The sequence below is a fragment of the Eptatretus burgeri genome, chromosome 9 (genome assembly GCF_056783735.1).
Source record: "Eptatretus burgeri isolate ZD-2024b chromosome 9, Ebu_testis_v1, whole genome shotgun sequence".
NCBI classification, from domain to species: Eukaryota; Metazoa; Chordata; class Myxini; order Myxiniformes; family Myxinidae; genus Eptatretus; species Eptatretus burgeri.
Genome location: NC_140969.1, coordinates 4,416,056 through 4,428,316, shown reverse-complemented (window position 1 = coordinate 4,428,316; position 12,261 = coordinate 4,416,056). Strand labels below are relative to the sequence as shown.

At 45.9% G+C, this 12,261-nt stretch overlaps 1 long non-coding RNA gene across 1 annotated transcript in view; it reads right to left on the bottom strand.

Annotated features, from left to right (window-relative positions):
- Positions 1 to 406: 406 nt before the first annotated feature.
- Positions 407 to 12,261, bottom strand: part of LOC147019452 (uncharacterized) — an 84,288-nt gene continuing 72,433 nt past the window's right edge. The window contains exon 4 of the long non-coding RNA XR_015062011.1: positions 407 to 1,180. This is a non-coding gene — a long non-coding RNA (uncharacterized LOC147019452). The remainder of the gene's footprint in view (positions 1,181 to 12,261) is intronic.

The following is a 12,261-nucleotide window of genomic DNA, read 5'->3' as shown; positions in this document are numbered from 1 at the left end:
CCCAACTCTCATCCCCCCTCCCCATTTCGTCTGGTTCTTAACAACATTACACAAAGAACCACAGGCAACTTTGGTGCATGAGAAGGCCATTTAGCCTATCATGGCTGCATTGTTCCTGTTCCCGTTTGTTAAGACCAATATTAAAAGTAAATAAAGACGGAACATTCACAATCACTTCCCCCTTTTTTCCCTTATCCTAACTATTATTCATGGACTGGTGTTTGGCCATTTGTTTGTCGTGCCACTCCTCCTTTAGTTCTGGGTCGATTCCATTCAGACTTGCTACATAGGATTAGCATGACCCCAATTAGTGTACGGGGTTGTTTTTATCTTTGTCGGTGGTCTTGCGGTTGGGGAGGGGGGAGGGGAGGGGACACAAATTCTCCATGTAAATTTGTGTATCATGTCGCACTGCCTCCAGGTGGGGTATCAAATGTCTCCACCACTTACAGTGCAGCGTTACTGACCCCACATTTTCCAGTATGTTTTGAATTTTAAGCAGTCGGTATGTTTTAGCTTCATGCACGTAACTTCATGGGTTATTTTTTTGCCGAGACAGAGCTGTCAGTTGCTGATACACTGCCCACATAAAGGTATGCGTTAGAAGAACGTGTTGCATGTTTGGAACAAGATCGCCCGTAGGACGGGTACATACTCTGCTAGTAACACTGATGATGAAAGCATAATATTAATGGTATTACAAAACAACATCAATACAAATAATATCCCCCCGCCCCCCAAGAGGTTTTTCCTCCTTTGACAAACGCCGTGTTATCGTGTACAAATAGGTTATCGTGATGTTTCGTGGTACACACCTACCAGAATTAATTAATATTGTTGTGGACCCGGGGTCACGGGGGTACTACTAGGGATCAGGATATCCCTGGTTTGTACCCGGACTCACCAGGAATTGAGGCCGTCGCACACGAAGAAATTCATGTCACGGCGGGTCGCTAATCGACCGCGGAGGCCAACAATTTAACCATGTGACCCAGAGTCCTCCGCCTGACGACAGTTTAACTGTGGTACACACAGTCTCCTTATCGGGATATCGTGCCTTCGATGGGTACTTACGTTAAACTTACATCAGGTGGAGCTGAGTGGAGCTGCCAAGTAGGCACCGGCAAATAAGCAGCTTCTTGGAGTGTAACTTCCTGGCTCGATCAATGTGCGGACCATGCTGGACCAATGAAGGAAAAAGACAAAAATAATGAGCTGGGTACATTTATAACAAATAAATTTATTAGAACAAGGCAAGGAAAACTATGTGGCATAATAATGTCAAGGCGAAAAAAAAATGTGGAAGAAAAATAATTATATTCATGTACTCTCAATTATAATTGTTACTGGTGCTTTATAAATCTAATTTTTATGCTATTGTCGAATTGGCTGTCAGTTATGTTTCCCTTTACCCAAGAGTCTTTTGACCTAAATATTGATAAAAGGAATGTCTAACTATGAAACAAGGTGGCCTGGTTGATAACACTGCAACTTTTGCCATGATTGTCATTCTCTTTCACCCAGTGGACACGTATTGCAGTTTGAGTTATTTTGCCTAATGCTTATCAGCTAACCCTGTAGTTCTCCCCTCCAATTCTTTGGAATGTCAAGTTGTGTATAAGAAGAATTGCTTCGGGCTTATGTTTCAGTGAAGTCCATTCGAATGTTTCAGCGAATCATTCAATGTTCTTCCTCCGTATATACGAAATTAAAGATTCTCCTTTGGTATGCTGATCCAACTTGTGGAAAATCGAGTTATTTTCCACCACAATTTTGGCGACCCAGAGAGGACCTGAACCCCGGCAGGACTGGGAACAGTATCATCTGGCATAACAGCAAGCAAGTGGCCACTTAAAATGTTTGCTCTTACTTCAGATCGGATGCTGCATCTCTCAGCCAAACGGGTAATGTGGTACTTCATTGATAGGAGAAGTATACAAAGGAGAACCTTTAGTGATAGGCCTGAGAGGATCCTGCGGTTCGGGACTGCTTCAGCCTATGGGCTGAACAGAGATCAGGGATCTCTTCATGGGGAGTTTGAGTCTCCGCCGTAGCTTGAGCGAGTTCGGTACTCAGCTTACTGTGCTGTACTCGGTACAGCAGAGGCAGAGGGGAAAGGTCATCCCCTCTAGCCAAAAGGAGGGGGGTTGGAGTTGCACCTCCACAAAGAGAGGGTTAATGCCCCTGCTCGCTAAAAAGGTTCAAGTCCCCAAGGGGGAGAACGAATAAGTGTTATGAATGTTTGTTGAGTTGGATTTCTGTTTGTTCATTGTACTCACTGGAAATTTGCTTGCTGTGAAACTCTTGCATTGTATTGTGTGGAAGTGTTACGGATTCGTAAATCCTATAGTTTTGCATTAAGGAGTTACCTCTTTGGACAGATTTGTGAATGCAATGTGATTGGAAATGTTGAGTTTTGTGTTAAGGACATAAGTTGAGTGTCCAAACCTGGAACTCCTGTATGTTTGTATTTATATCTGATTTGTATGTGCACTGATTTGCATTGATCTGCATGTGGTACTAAGTGAGTGTTGAAATGGAGTGAGTGTGTGCGAGTCCAGTAGATTTCACTGGAATAAAACGTGCTCTGTTGTGTATTATGACCTGTAAAGCTTATGGGAATGCATGAGTACAGAAAGTGGAGATAAGGATTGGTCGTCACCGTACACTGTGAAGACTCTGGATGAGGCGAAGTGCACACGCCGATTCCAGAGGAAAAACGATGACAACTGGCTCTCGACATGCTGTTACATCTTTGGCATGGGCACAAATAACTGGGTATATGTAAGTTTGTATTGAAAGACAGAGCCCTAGCATTGTGCTGCGATCTATTGAGAGTGCAGGGCGAATGTCGGTGAGAGTGTTTTAAGACTAGATTGAGAGGTGGTGTGTGTGTGAATTCAATCTTGGTGAAAATCTGAATTAGAAGCGATTGTGAGCTCGATAAGGAACTGAAGATAACGATACGATGTCATACATGAATGTCTTGTTAGAAATGATATTGCAACAACTAAAGAAACTTCAGGCAGAGAGTTAAAGCAGCCTGGCTGTTCGTGGTTTGGTTACTGGCTCATGATGAGACAACTTTGACTTGGGGCCACTTGCTTGGTGCTGATAAAAACCAAGGTCACGAATCTCCCTGAACGGGCCAACACTAAACTGGATTGTCTGTGCTTTGCCGGCAGGGAAGGATAAATGTGTGTTCCCTGCCTTGGATAGACGCTGAAGCAAGTGTTGAAGTTTTATTTAAAAGCCATAGGTATTTTGTATAAATTGTGAAATAACAATTGTGAATGTGGAATATATTCCGAACGTGAAGTCCATTTAGGAGACTCGCTATCGCCGGCATTATGAGACAAAATTAATTAAATAGCGCTTTGTTCAGTACTGATGAAATAAATTGATGAAAAGTGGGAATTTGCCTCCAATAACTCAGCCCAGCAAGCTGAGGTATTACAAGCAGCTGTTTGTACTGCGAGACAAGATTTATTGGTACTGGAACCCACCCCCCCCATTCCATTCAATTAATATACGGATTCAAAGGGGGGGGGTAATGTCCCAGAGAAAAAAATGGCCCCAAAATGCGAGTGCTGTTGTCAAAAAAAAACCTTGTGTGTGTGTGTGTGTGTGTGTGTGTGTGTGTGTGTGTGTGTGTGTGTGTGTGTGTGTGTGTGTGTGTGTGTGTGTGTGTGTTTCACCCACGGCACAGTTGGGAGGGTGGGGGATGTGCTGTGTCACGTGATTGGGTTTTCGTATATCATGCCTCGCCCGCTAGGGGTGGCAGGAATGTGCTTCTGGTCGCGCAATAAAGCGGAGTAGATGGTGGCCCGCGTGCTTCTTGCGTCCCACTGCACCGCGTACACTCTAGTTGGCGACGAGGATGGGATTGGATGGCCCGCATCAGGCTAGACTGGGCCGCAGTTCACCTTGTGCAACCTGTGCCGAGCCGGTGGGAGGATCAGTTGGAGGAGATTCTTCAAAGACATCAAGGGTTGTTTAGCGACGACCTTGGGAAACTCAAGGGCATGGAGGCAAAACTATTCTTGAAGGAGGGGGTGGTTCCTCGGTTTTGTAAACCGCGTCCGGTGCCGTATGCCCTGCGGGACAAGGTCAAGGGTGAACTGGATAGGCTGGAGGCCTGTGGAGTGATCGAACGGGTGTCGTGCTCGGATTGGGCCACCCCGGTTGTCACGGTGCTGAAACGGAATGGAGACGTCCGATTGTGCGGGGACTTCAAATCCACGGTTAACCCGGGGCTCAGCGTGGAGCAATATCCATTGCTGTCAATCGATGAAATATATGCGCGATTGGCGGGGAGTCAATACTTCACGAAGCTAGACCTGCGTGATGCATATTTTCACCTGCCGATGGATCCCGGGAGTAGCGAGCTTTTGACAATCAACACGTGTCAAGGACTCTATCGATATACCCGACTCTGTTTTGGGATTGCTTCGGCCCCAGCTTTGTGGCAGAAAGCCATGGATCAGGTTTGCATTGGCCTGCCCGCTCAGACCTACCTGGATGATGTACTCATTGCGGGGAAAACGGCGGACGAGCATCTTGCGAACATTGCCCAAGTGCTGACAAAGCTAGAAGCGTGTGGCCTGCGCTTGAACAGGGACAAGTGCGCGTTCTTCAAGCAACGCTTGGAATACCTCGGGCACATCATCACGCCGGAAGGGCTGTTGGAAGGTCCTCGGAAGGTGGAAGCGATTCAACACATGCCACCGCCTCGTGACAAGATGCAGCTGCGCTCGTTCATTGGTATGGCCCAGTATTACCAAAGGTTCGTGCGCGGGCTCAGCTCACAACTTGCGCCGTTAACGCGGTTGCTCAAGAAGGACGAGCGCTGGGCTTGGGGGCCTGCACACCAGGCGTCGTTCGACCGCGTCAAGCGGCTGCTCACAGAGGATACGGTCCTCGTGCACTACGAGCCTGCGCGTCCGCTCCTATTGGCATGCGACAGCTCTGCATATGGCATCGGAGCAGTGCTCTCCCACAGGATGGACGATGGTTCCGAGCGGCCTGTTTGTTTTGCATCCCGGACCCTGTCCACAGCAGAGCGCGGATATGCCCAGATTGAGCGTGAGGCTCTCAGCCTCGTCTGGGGTGTGCAGAGGATTCATCAGTACCTGCTGGGGCGGCATTTCACTTTGCAGACGGATCACAAACCGCTTCAATTCATCCTGAGACCCGAACGCCGGGTGCCGGTGGTAGCAGCCGCGCGAATACAGCGGTGGTGTCTGTTTCTGGGTGCTTACGATTATGATATTCAGTTCCGAAGCACCGAAAAGCATGCTAACTGCGATGGGCTCTCACGCTTGCCGTGTGCGGAGGGTCCAGCTGCGTCTGAGTTGAGCGACCGGGTCGATGTGTTCGCGCTGGGCCAGGTCCAAAGCGGGCCGGTCACGGCCAGGCAGGTCGCGGTGGAATCGGCTCGTGATCCGGTGCTTGCCCGTGTTGTCCAGGCGATTTCTACGGGGAATTGGAGCGATCTGCCTTCGACACCGGCATTTCAACCTTTCACGTCACGCGCAGCGGAGCTGTCGTTGGTCCAACAGTGCGTAATGTGGGGGATGAGGACCGTGATTCCACCGAAGTTCAGGCAGCGGTGTTTGGATGAGCTGCATGTCAGTCACCTTGGCATCGTGAAGACCAAGAGTCTTGCTCGTAGCCTGTTGTGGTGGCCGGGGTTGGACAAAGACATTGAGCAGTTGGTTAAGCGTTGCGCCACGTGCCAGACAGATGCTGATAACCCGCGTCGAGCTTCGGGTCTCTGGCCTGTGCCAGACCGAGCTTGGCAGAGGGTCCATGTAGATTTTGCGGGACCGGTTAATGGCAAAATGTTTTTGATTGTGATCGATGCATTCTCTAAATGGCCGGAGGTTGTAGTAATGCAGCATACATCAGCAAACATTACAGTAGAGAAACTGCGGACGATCTTTGCTAATAAAGGGTTGCCGGAGATCCTGGTCTCTGATAATGGTCCGCAGTTCATCGCGGGTGTATTTGATGAGTTTATGCAGAGTAGATGGTGGCCCGCGTGCTTCTTGCGTCCCACTGCACCGCGTACACTCTAGTTGGCGACGAGGATGAGATTGGATGGCCCGCATCAGGCTAGACTGGGCCGCAGTTCACCGCGGGTGTATTTGATGAGTTTATGCGCCGGAATGGTATTCGACACCTGAGGTCCGCACCGTATCATCCTGAGACGAATGGCCAAGCTGAGTCGTTTGTCAAGATGTTGAAGCGGGCTTTGCGCAGGGGGGGTGTTGCACCTGTGCAGACGGTGGTCGATGTCTTTTTGCTCCATTACAGGAACGCAGTTCATCCTGTCACGGGTGATTCGCCTGCCATTCGTCTCTATGGACGGGCTTTGCGGTCCAGGCTGGATTTGCTGCGACCTGGAGGGTCGGGGAGTGGGGCAATGTCGCGTCCGACGCGGCTGCGCAGCTTCGAGGTGGGGCAGCGGGTAATGGTACGCGATTATTTCCATGGTTCCAAATGGGTGCCGGCGGTGGTCTCTGTGGTGCTGGGGCCGGCGAATTGCATGATGCGGACTGATGGTGGGGATGTGTGGAAGCGGCACGTGGACCAAATGCATGATCGCTGTTCAGCGTCACCCCCCCCCACACCTCCCCGGGCCGAACGATGCGGGACCCCCACCGGTAGTATCGCCGGCACCTGACGTTGTGTCGCCGGGGCTGGTTGGGCCGACGCCAAGGGGGTCTTCGCCTGATGCCGTCCTGCCCGGGGACGTCGAGCAGGCTGGGCGGTCGGGGGTGGCTGGTGTTGCGGAAAGTGCGAGTCCGGCGAGGGTGTCACCTCGACCGAGCCGGGAGGCGTCTGAGCCTGGGCTGTCTGGTGGCGCTGCCCGTCCGAGGCGGGTCAGGGTGCGGCCGCGGTACTTGGAGGATTATGAGTGTTGATGGGTTTCAGATGGTCATGTTGTGATTGGCCGTTCATCGTGTGACGGGTCATTTTACGAGGGGAGGAGTGTGCTGTGTCACGTGATTGGGTTTTCGTATATCATGCCTCGCCCGCTAGGGGTGGCAGGAATGTGCTTCTGGTCGCGCAATAAAGCGGAGTAGATGGTGGCCCGCGTGCTTCTTGCGTCCCACTGCACCGCGTACACTCTAGGGGATACTGTGTTGAAATGCACATGCGTGTGAGAAATGTTTCCAAGATTTTGATTTGAATCGTAACCATTGTACTTAAAATGTGATCGAAATATAGAAATGTGATTGATTTGGAATGATTTTAAAGTGATTTGATGATGTTTAGCACAAAGGGCAATTCACAGATGATGCATGATCCCTCGGATGGATGTTAAACTAGGCGTACTGTCTTCATTAGTCTGTGAATGTTAAAGTTAATGGATGACATTGGTTGATGGATGTTAAAGACAAATTCCTGCCAAAACTACTGCTGGGAAGGCAATGGCAAACAACCCAGTGTAACCCTTTTATCGATTCAGGCAGGCAAAATTCATTGCATATATGAATGAAATCATGTTACCTCTTACAATGATTGATCTGTTATGCAAGTATATCAACTGGTGAGGAAAATTGGGTTAAAATCCAGACAAAGCTCGTGAGTAGAGGATAAATGGGGTTTCTAAGGCATTCATTCAAATGAATGGGGAAAAAGGGAAAAACTCTCTGAATCGATGCCGAAAAAGCCCAAAACAGGAGACAGATTCCTCCCCCTCCCATACAAACAAATGCAAAATTGAGACTGTCTCAAGGCCCATAAGGTCAAAATAGGAGACTGATCTCTGCCCCATTGAGCAAATGCAAAATTGAGACTTACTGATGAAAGCACTTCTTTCCTTTCCTATTTTTCATTCCATTCAAAGAGTGATCCTATAAATATTTGTTCATGTTCTACTTTCAGGAATAAATTAATTTTCTTTTTACATTCATCACCATCGAGTATATTCACAAAGATTACTTTAGAACTTAGTTCTTGCTTTATGTGTCTTTGTTGAGCAGAAATAAAATGATAAACTTCTCTTCATGCTCTTGTTTGACCACCTCCTGAGCCACATATCATTTTGAGATTGTAGTAAATTGTTTTTCCATTGTTCAATTGATAACCATCAAAGTTTTCAGTCCATTCAAGGATATTAATTTTTTTCTTGACATCCTCCAACTTATTTGTAATTAAATTTATCCACTTATTTGTTTTCTCTACTTTTACCCTGGTTATTTCTTCAATAAGACTTATTTGATATTTCTCACATTCTTTATGTTTTCCATTTAAATGCCAAGGCTGATTACATCTCCACTATTTGGTTTGGTTATTGCTTGGTTCTATCATTTATAAATCAGTAAAAGACGGCGGTAGCCCCTTAATACTTATACTTATAACCGTAAGGGATACTCTTGATTCCATTCTGTAAAATATATCTTTTATCATCAAAAGCTCCTAATGCTTTCTTATTTATCTCTTCTCTATATAATTGATGTTTATAACTTCTTATTGTATTCATTTTTCTGTACTCTTCCTTCTTTAAGGTTAAACAGTTGTAATAATGTTTAAAGTTTATTGTTTCCTTGATTATATTTTTCTTTATTCCCTTTAGCTTCTTATCACACCTTTCAATGTTAGTATTATCAATATACGTAAAAGGATAAGACTTTGATCTCAAACCCACGAATTCACTTAAGACCTTTCCACCCAACTCATCCTTAAACTTACCAATAACCTTTTTATTCTTTAATGAAAACAACATACTATCAGACTTATAATTACTTGTATCATATGTATATATATATATATATATATATATATATATATATATATATATATATATATATATATATATATATATATATATATATAATCAATCATATACATCACCTGACTTAATTTCTCATATCAAACTATCTGTATCCATATATAACAATGACAAATTATCCTTATACTTTGATTTTAAAATATTATAGTAATAGTCATACATTAACGACTTTGACAAGTCAAGAATTGATGTTCCTATATAAATAGGTTTATCCATTTAAATACTCTCTTTTTTTCAAATGAATAGCACAAAAGTTCTCTGAAAACACCTCGGCTCGTTCAAAACTTGGTCTATTAATTAACTTTGAAGCCTGTTTCCAAGATGTAGAAAGTTTTATGTTTTGTCGATTCCTACCATTTTCCAGTCTTTCCAAATACAGCATTATTCATTCATTTATAAAAGTCCTCAAAATCTATTTTTGCTTCTGTTCTCATTTTTGTATTAAAATCAATATATATCTTTAACCAATGACTGTTTAAATTTCAAAATTCGCTGAATTTTTCTCACTCTCAACCGAGCAGATAAATATTGTCTCAAGTTCCTTTGATGCAAAACATAACTTTATCATTTAATGTTGTAAGTAGTTTTTCTGGAGATTCACCTTTAATATTAAATGACTGTTGGTAATCACTTCACCATTCTTTTCTTGGACTTTCTTTATCAGGGGCATAAGGTAGGTCTTTATGTTTGTTATGAAGTTCTTCTGGATATTTTAAATCAATGAACGCGCGCGTGCGCACACACACACACACACACACACACACACACACACACACACACACACACACACACACACACACACACACACACACACACACACACACACACACACACACACACACACACACACACACACACACACACACACACACACACACACACGCCATTTTCCCTGCTAAAGCGGGGGTTATCCTTGCAGGCCCCATGACAATCTTCTCCACTTTACCCTATTTTCTGCATCTCCTCTTCTTAATCCCTTTGCCCACATTTCTTCTTCCACCACCTTTAGCCAAGTTTTTCTCGGTCTTCCACGTCCTCCACTTCCGACTACACTCATTTCCAACACTCCTCTCACCCAGTAACTTTCATCCTTCCTCAACACATGACCCAACCATCTCAACCTGTTTCTCTTCACAACATCCATCACAGACTCTATTCCTATCATCTTCCGCAAGTCATCATTTGTCTTCCTCTTTCTCAACAATACTCCACACATCCACCGAACCATTCGTATTTCCACCCTTTCCAGCCTATGTTGCTGTTCTATGTTCATTACCCACGTCTCACTCCCATAAATCATCGTACTCCTCACACATGTAGCATACACCTTTCCCTTCAGCTTCAACGACACTCCCCTCTTTGTCAGCACGCCACTCAGTTCCCGAAACTTCTTCCATACACATCTCACTCTAGCAACCGCCGAAGAGTCTGATCCACCTTCTCCATTCAGCATGTCTCCGAGATAGCAAAATGTTTTCACACCTTCCAGCTTCACACCATCTCCAAGATCCAACTCAACAATTCCTTCATCTGCTGCTCCCTCTATGCACACCTTACACTTGAATGTAGCTGCCACACTGGTTAATGACCCTCTCACACCACTACATTTTCGATGAACCCATTCAGCATACATTGTACACTGAATGGAGTTCACTCCGACACCCTTCCTCACACAGCACACGGCCACTTCCCAGTCCTTTCCACCTCACCACATGCTTTACCACTTGCCATCACCTTCGTCTTTCCGATATTCACCTTCAAACCTTTTGCCTCCATGCATTCCTTCCACTTGTTCATCTTCTCCTTCAGTCCATCCATACTCTCTGCAATCAACACCAGATCATCTGCATACAGCAGCTCCCATGGTAAACCCTCCTTTACCCTCCGAGCCAGCACCTCCATCACAACTACAAATAGAAGTGGACTTGGTACCGATCCCTGGTGCACTCACACCTTCACTTCAAACTCACCACTGTTCCCATCCTTCGTCCTTACAGCTGTGCGCGCTCTCTCGTACATTGCCATCACTACTCTGATCAACCATTCCTCCACTCCTAACTTCCTCAATGCCCATGTCATAACTTCACGTGGAACCCTATCAAATGCTTTCTCCAGATCAACAAACCCAAAAAACAACTTCTTCCTCTTCTCCATGTACTTCTCCTGCAACTGCCTTACAATAACAATTGCATCTGTCGTTCCTCTTCCTGGCATAAATCCAAACTGCATTTCGTCAATCTTTACCTTCTTCCTTATCCTCTTCTCCAACACCATTTCCAATACCTTCATTCCATGCTCCAATAACTTTATTGCTCTATAGGAGCCACAGTCCAGAGGGTCACCTTGCCCCTTGTACAGAGGGACGAGGGTACTCAGTTCCCAATCCACTGGAATGCAGCCTTCTTTCACCACCACATTACAGATCTCTGTCATTCTCTTCACACCCCAACTTCCCGCTGCCTTCAACATATTTCCCACAACTCCCGTCGGCCCTCCTGCTTTTCTACTCTTCATTGCTCTTATAGCTTCCTCAACTTCCTTCTCAGTTATCTTCTCTGCTGGTCCTAAAACTGGGTTACTCTCGATGTTGCTATCCCATTCATTTTCTACATTCAACAGCCTTTCTATATGCCTCTTCCATCTTCCTTTAATTCCATCTGAGTCCACAATGATTTGTCCCACTTCATCCTTCAGGTAAGTCACCCCCGTCACATCAAACCACTCTCTCGCTATCTGCTTTGCAATCCTGAATACCGCTCTCTGACCCTCTTCCGAATCCAAGCGTTCTCCGAACATTTTCCTATAGGCCTCCTGCGCCTTTGCTACTTCTTTCTTTGCAGCCTTCTTGGCTACGTTATAACTTTCATGCGCTGCCTCGTCTTCCACCGTACCCTTCGCCTTTTGCCATTCCTTGAACTTCTTCCTCTTCTCTTCAATCGTCTTTCCAACTTCATCACCCCACCACCATGTTTCTGAGTGCCTCGGTGGTCCTGTTGTCCATCCACATACCTCACCAACGGCTCCCAATAGACTATCCTTCATTGACATCCAACCACTTTCAAGCTCAACCACATCATCCTCAACCATACTCAGCCTCTCTCTTAATGCTTCCTTCACTGTCACCTCTTTCAACCTCCACACCTTCATCCTCGGTTGGTACTTCACCCGCTGAATTCTCCTCGCACCTTTCACCCTTATATCGCAGACAACGAGGTGGTGCTGTGAAACGGTCTCCTCCCCTGGGATCACCTTTATGTCCCGGAGGTTTCCCCTATCTTGCTGACGCACCATCAGGTAGTCAATGGTTGTCATCGACCCACCTGACGTGTAGGTAATAAGCTTATTATCCGCTTTCTGGAATTGAGTATTACAAATCAACAAATCAGCTCCATCAGCAAACTCCAAGATCCTTTCACCTTCTCCATTTCTCACACCATATCCATAACCCCCATGGATCC